At 45.1% G+C, this 8,273-nt stretch overlaps 1 pseudogene; it reads right to left on the bottom strand.

Moving 5' to 3' along the window:
- Positions 1-7,213: 7,213 nt before the first annotated feature.
- On the bottom strand, positions 7,214-8,002 carry LOC112606753 (annotated as a pseudogene).
- Positions 8,003-8,273: the final 271 nt, after the last annotated feature.

The raw sequence follows: 8,273 nt of genomic DNA, 5'->3' as shown, positions 1-8,273 counted from the left end.
GAGTTTCGCTGTCACCCTGGCTGGAGTTCAGTGGCGATATCGGCTCACTGCAACCTCTGCCTCCCGGTTCAAGCTGTTCTCGTGCTTCAGCCTCCTGAGTAGCTGAGATTTACAGGCGCGCGCCACCACGACCGGCTCATTTTTGTATTTTTAGTAGTCAGGGTCTCGAGCTTCTGGTTTCAAGTAATCCGCCTGCCTCGGCCTCCCGAAGTGTTGGAATTACAGGCGTGAGCCACCTTAATGTTTTTATCTAAGTATTTTGAAACCTAATGACTTCTCTGCTCAGATTTTGCAGAATGATTGTTACATTCAATTCAATAAACTTTAACAGCATCTTCTATATGCCCGAAATGAATAGGACGCTCCGTAATCCCTTAACAGGGGTAGAGATGAGGGAACAAAGACATTCAAACCTGCCTGTGATCAATAGTCTCAGTCAACAAGCACCTACTACTGAGTGGCAGGCATTGCCAATAGGAAACACCAGGATGAGAAAGGGGAGTCCTCACCCCTGAGGAGCTCCCAGACTACTGGGACAGAGGGAGAGAAGGCAGCCCCTGATTTTTAATGATAATGCTGTAGAGAATCACCTGGTACTCTGGGAGTATGAGGAGGGTCACTTTTTCCCTCTTCAGAGAAGGGCAGAGGTTTCCTGGAAGAGAGAAAAATTCAAGTGTATTGTGAAACATGATGAGTCAGCAAGAATAAGAGCGTGGGATGAAGATGTTCTAACAGGAGGGAACAGCATGAGCAAATGGGGCAGTGTCTATGGAAACTGGAGCAAAAGCGTCTGTCCACGCGTCCTAGCTCTCCTTTTCTTTTCTTTTCTTTTTTTCTTTTCTTTTCTTACAGGAACTGTGCATCCCGAGATGAATTCACAGCCATGGATTTAGCTGGGTCCTAAGTCCCCGCAGGTGTGACTTTCATGTCCTTTCACAATGCAGACCTTTGTGTGTCTGAACAAGCCCCAGGGAGACCTGGGTTCTAGCTCCACATCTGCTCCCACGTGCAGTATGGCCTTGGGTGGTCCGTGGAAACTCCTGTCTGCTTCCCAGGACCATTGTGAGGCTCAGCTGAGGGAAGTGGAGGAACTTTGAAAATTGTTAAGTCCAAGGTCGGGCGTGGTGGTTCGCGCCTATAATCCCGGCACTTTGGGAGGCCGAGGCGGGCGGATTACCTGAGGTCAGGAGCTGGAGACCAGCCTGGCTAACATGGCGATACCTCGTCTCTAATAAAAATACAAAAATTACCCGGGCGTAGTGGCGTGCGCCTGTAATCCCAGCTACTGGAGGCTGAGGCAGGAGAATCACTTGAACCCGGGAGGCGTGAGCCGAGACCGCGCCATTGCACTCCAGCCTGGGCAACAAGAGCGAAACTCCGTCTCAAAAAGATAAAAAGAGAAAATTGTAAGGCCAGGATATAAACAATCAGGTTTGAATCCCAGCTCCACTATTTTTGGCTAAATAACCTTGGGCAAATTACTTAACTAGTCTGTACCTCCATTTCCTCATCTGTTAAATGGAACTCCTAATAGTGGATGTGAGGAACAATGATTTGATATTTGCAAAGAACTTTAACTTTGAACGGTGGACAATAAGTGACAGTTATAATAATGATAACATAATAAAGATTAAAATTATGTCAGGTGCCTGCGCAGGAGTGGATGTTCCAGGCTATAGGAACAGATACCTGAACTTGCTTCCTTAGAACAATGGCAACACTATCCTCTCCAATAGGCCAAAACTCCAATACCTGTTTTACTTCTCTCTGATCTAGTCACTGGCATTTATCCATCCAGCTACAAAATTTATTGAGCACCTACTTACACAAGGCCCTGTATGGGGTACTCTATGGGACTCAGGCATGGGTTAGGCTGGCTCGTCTTCACCATTGAGAGGAAAAGACACCCATCTGTGTGATGACAAAAGGTGGGAGAAAGGCCTCTTAAGTGACATGCACATATAAGGTATGTCTCTTCCAAGACTGAGCTCTGCCAACTGTAAGGCTTGCCAGTCTCTTATGAGGATAAAATGAGATGGTATATGTTAGGAGACACCTTGAAGGTGCGAAAGTATGTTATCTGTTTATAATGCCTCTAGAGTTCTGGGCAAGAGGTTCAGGTTTTTCAAATGTCTCCAAAAACCTGCAGTGCATCTTCAAGGGAAGAATTTGGATCCGGAAGGATCAGTTGATTTCCTTCCATGCCCATTCCTTGGGCTTGTTCCTATTTGGACTAGGGACGGTTAATCTCAGAACTACCCCAGCAATCCCTATCTTCCTAGAGCTTAAAGAAGTTCCCGGGCTGGGCGCAATGGTTCATGCCTATAATCCCAGCTCTTTGGGAGGCCAAGGCAGGTGGATCACCTGAGGTCGGGAGTTCAAGACCAGCCTGACCAACATGGAGAAACCCCTGTCTCTACTAAAAATACAAAATTAACCAGGTGTAGTGGCACATGCCTGTGATCCCAGCTACTCGGGAGACTGAGGCAGAAGAATCGCTTGAACCTGGGAGGTGGAGGTTGCAGTGAGCCGAGATCGAGTCATTACACTCCAGCCTGGGCAACAAGAGTGAAACTCTGTCTCAAAAAAAAAAAAAAAGAAAAGAAAAAGAGGAAGAAGAAGAAGTTGTTCCCAGGAACCAGAAACAGAAGAGAATTTCCTGCTTCTTTTGATCAGGAAAGGAACCCTCTCCTGCTTACCCCACAGCCCCCCTTCCTCTGGGTTAGTCTCACACACACACACACACACACACACACACACCCCTCCTGTACCATAAGCCCTGCCCTTGTGGTTGAGGTGGAGGGATGGATAGAGGCAATCATGGAGACAGGGAGTCCCAGGAGGAGACTGGGGGGATTCCTGCCACAAGAGCAGGAAGATGGCCTGATGAGTGAAGGACCTGCTTCCTCAGCTGGGCTCAGCCACTCACTGACTTCCTTGTTGTGGGACTTTGGACATGAGAAGTAACAGTAACAACAGATAACAACAATAACTAATGTATATTGTATGTGCAAGGATGTATTAGCAGCTTGGGCTGCTATCACAAAATACCACAGGCCAAATGGCTTTAACAACAGGTTTTATTTTCTCACCGTTCTGGAGGCTGGAAGTCCAAGATTAAGATTCCAACTGAGTTGATTTCTGATGAGGGCTTTCTTCCCAGCTTGCGGACGGCTGCCTTCTTGCTATGTCCTCACATGGCCTTTCCTCAGGTGCTTGTGCAGGCAATGTGGGTATTAGAGAAAGTGAGCTCTCCAGTGTCTCTTCTCACATGGACACGAATTCGGTCCGATCAGGGCCCCACCCTGATTACTTCATTTAATCATAATTACTCTTCAGAGGCCCCATGTCCAAATACAACCACACTGGAGGTTACAACTTCAACATGTGAATTTTGAGGGACACAAACATTTATTCCATAACATAGGTTTGTGCTAAGTGCTTGACATGCAGTATCATAATTGATCCATTCAATAAATGCTTGCTTAATTTTCTCTCTAACTTCCTAAAATAGGTTATTTTATTGTTACCAGATTTTTTTTTTTTTTTTTTTTTTTTTTGAAACAGAATCTCACTCTGTCACCGAGGCTGGAGTGCAGTGACATGATCATTACTCTCCACAGCCTCAACCTTGCAGGCTTAAGCGATCCTTCCAGCTCAGTCCCCCAAGTAGCTGGGACTACAGGCATGTACCACTATGCCTGGCTAATTTTTGTATTTTTGTAGAGACAGAGTTTCACCGTGTTGCTCAGGCTGGTCTCAAACCCTTGGACTCGATTGATCCTCCTGCCTTGGCCTCCCGAAGTGCTGGGATTACAGGCATGAGCCACTGTACCCAGCCTTGTCTCCATTTTATAGGTAAAGAAACGGAGGCTAGGTGACTACTGGCCCAAGGTCACACAGCTGTTCACTCTCTAAGATGGAACTTAAACCCAGAACTACTGACTTCTTGCTTATTAACTGCCACATCTGTCTGGGCCTTAAGTTTTTAATGTTAAAAATGAGGATGAGAAGGCCGGGCATGTTGGCTCACACCTGTAATCCCAGCACTTTGGGAGGCCAAGGCAGGCAGATCATCTGAGGGCAAGAGTTTGAGACCAGCCTGGCCAACATGGTGAAACCCTGTTTCTACTAAAAATACAAAAAAATTAGCCTGGTATGGGAGCATGTACCTGTAGTCCTAGCTACTTGGGAGGCTGAGGCAGGAGAATCGCTTGAACCCAGGAGGTGGAGGTTGCAGCGAGCCAATATTGTGCCATTTCACTCATACTTGGGCAACAAGAGTGAAACTCTGTCTCAAAAAAAAAAAAAAAAAAAAAAGAAGTGAGAATCTCTGCCCTGTCTACTTCATGTGGTTTCACCTGGAAGACTTTGATTCCAGGAAAGTGATGTGCATGTATAAGTTGTTTTCCTTAAGCAGAAAATATCCAGTGATAGAAGTGTTCTAAAATGTGGCTGTCCCAGGTCATTAAAATTAGCCCCCCTTAATCTCAGAACTGGAAGGGAACTTTGAGATCATCTACACTTGACACTTGAACAATGCGGGGGTTAGGGGCATTGACCCCCGTGCTCAGTTGAAAATCCACAGATAACTTTTCACACCCCCAGAACTTAACTACTAATAGCCTACTGTTGAACAGAAGCCTTACTGAGAACATAAAGTTGATTGACATATGTTTTGTATGTTACAGAGATTATATACTGTGTTCTTAAAGTAAGCTGGAGAAAAGAAAATGTTATTAAGGAAATCGTAGGGAAGAGGAAATATATTTACTATTCATTAAGTGGAAGTGGATCATCATCATGTTTTTTTTTGTTGTGTTCATGCTGAGAAGGCTCAGGAGGAGGAGGAAGAAGAGGGGTTGGTCTTGCAGTCTCAGGAGTGGCAGAGGCAGAAGGAAATCTACCTGTAATTGGACCTGTGCAGTTCGAGCTCGTGTTCAAGGGTCAACTGCAGTGTTATATAACCACTCCCCACCACATCCCACCGGGTGGGATAAGAAAACAGGTGCCCAGATAGGGGAAATGCCTTGCCCCAGGCCACGGATTAGAACTCAGGGAAACAGTCCTGGTCTACTTACTGCTCCACAGGTTCTTCTCAACAGGCTCAGCCTCAGTCTCATCCATGAATTTTTCCAAACTGGGCCATTTGGTGGGAGCAGCGGGGTTCCACCTCACTGCTGGACTGCCATCAGGGACAGTTGGTATTCAGGAAGCATCCCCTTGTCCTGAACCAGGATATGGTGAGCGCCATGGTCACAGCTGCATGACTCCGGCCCATGCAATTTATAGCCTCCCTACCTTGGTTTTCCAATCCATTTTCCTATGACTAGCAAGTACAGGTGGCAAACTGTTGGCTCAGAAACAAGTTTGATTTTGCAGGCTTTTTGTGGCTTATACATGTTTTAAAATATGAGGTCATAGGGGAACAAAAATACCTTTTTCACTACCCTTCATCGTTCTTAGTTGGGGCAGACCCCTGTAACAAAAGACAGATTAAGAGAAAAACAAGTTTATTAACATATACACTTTATAGATACGTGGGAGATACTGAGGGAAATGAGTAAATCTCCAAGAGGTGCCCTAAATACCCTTGCCTGCTGAAGCAAAGAAGAAGAGTGAGGTGGCCAGGAAAAACACCATAAACAAGGGTAAGATTTGTTATGCAGATTTGAGTCCCTGCTTTTTCCCTTCATGAGAGTTTCCAGTGATAGAGGCGTATTTTGGGATGACATATTCTGGTCATATTAGAGTAGCATATCCTGAACCCCATCAATGCAACATTTTTAGAAATGAGAGAACTGGTCAGGTATGGTGGCTCATGCTTGTAATCCTAGCTCTACAAAAATTTCTTTTAAAAATTTGGCCGGGTGCAGTGGCTCATGCTTGTAATCCCAGCACTTTGGGAGGCCGAGGTGGGTGGATCTCTTGAGGTCAGGAGTTCAAGACCAACCTGGGCCACACGGTGAAACCCCGTCACTACTAAAAATACAAAAATTAGCCAAGCGTGCTGGCATATGCCTGTAACATGCCTGTAATCCCAGCTACTCAAGAGGCTGAGGCACGAGACTTGCTTGAACCCAGGAGGCAGAGGTTGCAGTGAGCCGAGATCATGCCTCTACATTCCAGTCTGGACAACAGAGTGAGACTCCATCTCAAAAAAAAAATTAGCCATGAGCAGTGGTGCATGCCTGTAGTCCTCGCTATTCTGGAGGCTGACATGGGAGGATCACTTGAGCCTGGGAGGTTGAGACTGCAGTGAGCCATGATCATGCCACCTAACTTTAGCCTCAGTGACAAAGTGAAACCATATCTCAAAAAAAAAAAAGCAACCAAAGTACCAATCTAGGAAACTTATTACAAGCAGCAGAGGATTAATCTCCTTAATATATAAAGAGCACCTACAAATGAATAAAAATATCAACAGCTCTTGGGAGGCCAAGGTGGGTGGATCATCTGAGGTCAGGAGTTTGAGACCAGCCTGGCCAACATGGCAAAACCCCATCTCTACTAAAAATACAAAAATTAGCTGGGTGTGGTGGTGCATGCCTGTAGTCCCATCTACTCAGGAAACTGAGGCAGGGGAATTTCTTGAACCTGGAAGGCAGAGGTTGCAGTGAGCTGAAATCACACCACTGCACTCCAGCCTGGAGACAGAGTGAGACTCTGTCTCAAAAAAAAAAAAAAAAAAAAAAAAGAAGGGCCGGGTGTGTTGGCTCACGCCTGTAATCCCAGCACTTTGGGAGGCCGAGGTGGGCAGATCACCTGAGGTCAGGAGTTCAAGACCAGCCTGGTCAACATGGCAAAACTCTATCTCTACTAAAATACAAAAATTAGCCAGGTGTGGTAGCACATGTTTGTAGTCCCAGCTACTTGGGAGGCTGAGGCAGAGAATTGCTTGAACCCAGGGGGCAGAGGTTGCACTGAGCTGAGATCAAGCCACTGCACTCCAGCCTGGACAACAGAGCAAGACCCCATCTCAAAAAAAAAAAAAAATAGAAAACAAAGCATGTAAAAGATAATTCAATGAAAAGAACATATGAATTGTTCCTAAAGTGTGAAAAGATCATCATCTATGCTCATAATAGGAGATATACACATAAAAAACACACCAAAGTACCATTTTTCATCAGATTGACAAAAAAAATTAATCAATCATGCCACATTATTTTTAATTACATACAAAGATCTAACATGTCACCCAGGGACCATTTCACCCACTGCTCTGTTTGGCCGCCAGTCTCTTGTCTCTCTCTCCTGCAATGGTGAGGCGGATACCCTTTCCTCGGGGAAGAGAAATTCATGGTTTGTTGCCCTTGCCAATAACAAAAATGTTGGAAAGTCGAGTGACAAAGCTGTTGCCACTGGCATCTTTCACATGAACCATGTCAAAAGATCCAGAGTGCCTCTCTCTGTTGGTGATCACACCAATTCTTCCCAGGTTAGCACCTCCAGTCACCATATGCAGGTTACCAGTGTCGAACTTGATGAAATCAGTAATCTTGCCAGTCTCCAAATCAATCTGAATGGTATCATTCACCTTGATGAGGGGACCAGGGTAGCAGATGGTGCGAGCATCCTGAGTGTCCAGATGAGGGATTACTTTGGTGTCCACAAAGATTTTTCTCACTTTGCGCCACTTGTATTTGGCCTCCTCAGGTGTAATATGATATACAGCAAAGCAACCCTTGGTGTCATTGATCAGAGAGTAATTCTCTCCCGTCTTGTCAATGCTGATGACATCCATGAATCCAGCAGAGTAGGTTATATCAGTTCAGACCTTGCCATCGATCTTAATGAACCGCTACATGCAAATCTTTACTTCATCTCCTGTCAGGGCATAGTTAAGTCTGTTCCTTAGGAAAATGATGAAGGGGAGACACTCTCTCAACTTGTGGGGACCGGTGAATAGACAAGGAGCAAACACACCGGTCAATTTATGCAGCATCCAATCTTTTGGAGTTGCTGTCTGGTTCAGATGCTTCTTGGGACCACAAGCCATGCTGCATTAGGCATGGAAAGAAAAAAAAAAGAATTTTTCTTTAAGTTTGATAATGCGTATCTTTGGGAGAGTGTGGGAAAACAGTCACTCTCATATATTCCTGATAGAAATGTAAATGAGATTGCGCTATTGCACTCCAGCCTGGGTGACAGAGCCAGACTCTGTCTCAAAAAAAAAAGAAAAGAAAAGAAATGTAAATGTATACAATCTCTATGATGAGTAAATTGTCAGTATCTATCAAAATCATAAATATGAATTCCTTTGACCTATC

The sequence above is a fragment of the Theropithecus gelada genome, chromosome 14 (assembly GCF_003255815.1).
Source record: "Theropithecus gelada isolate Dixy chromosome 14, Tgel_1.0, whole genome shotgun sequence".
Classification (NCBI taxonomy): domain Eukaryota; kingdom Metazoa; phylum Chordata; class Mammalia; order Primates; family Cercopithecidae; genus Theropithecus; species Theropithecus gelada.
This window is presented reverse-complemented; position numbering and strand designations above follow the sequence as displayed.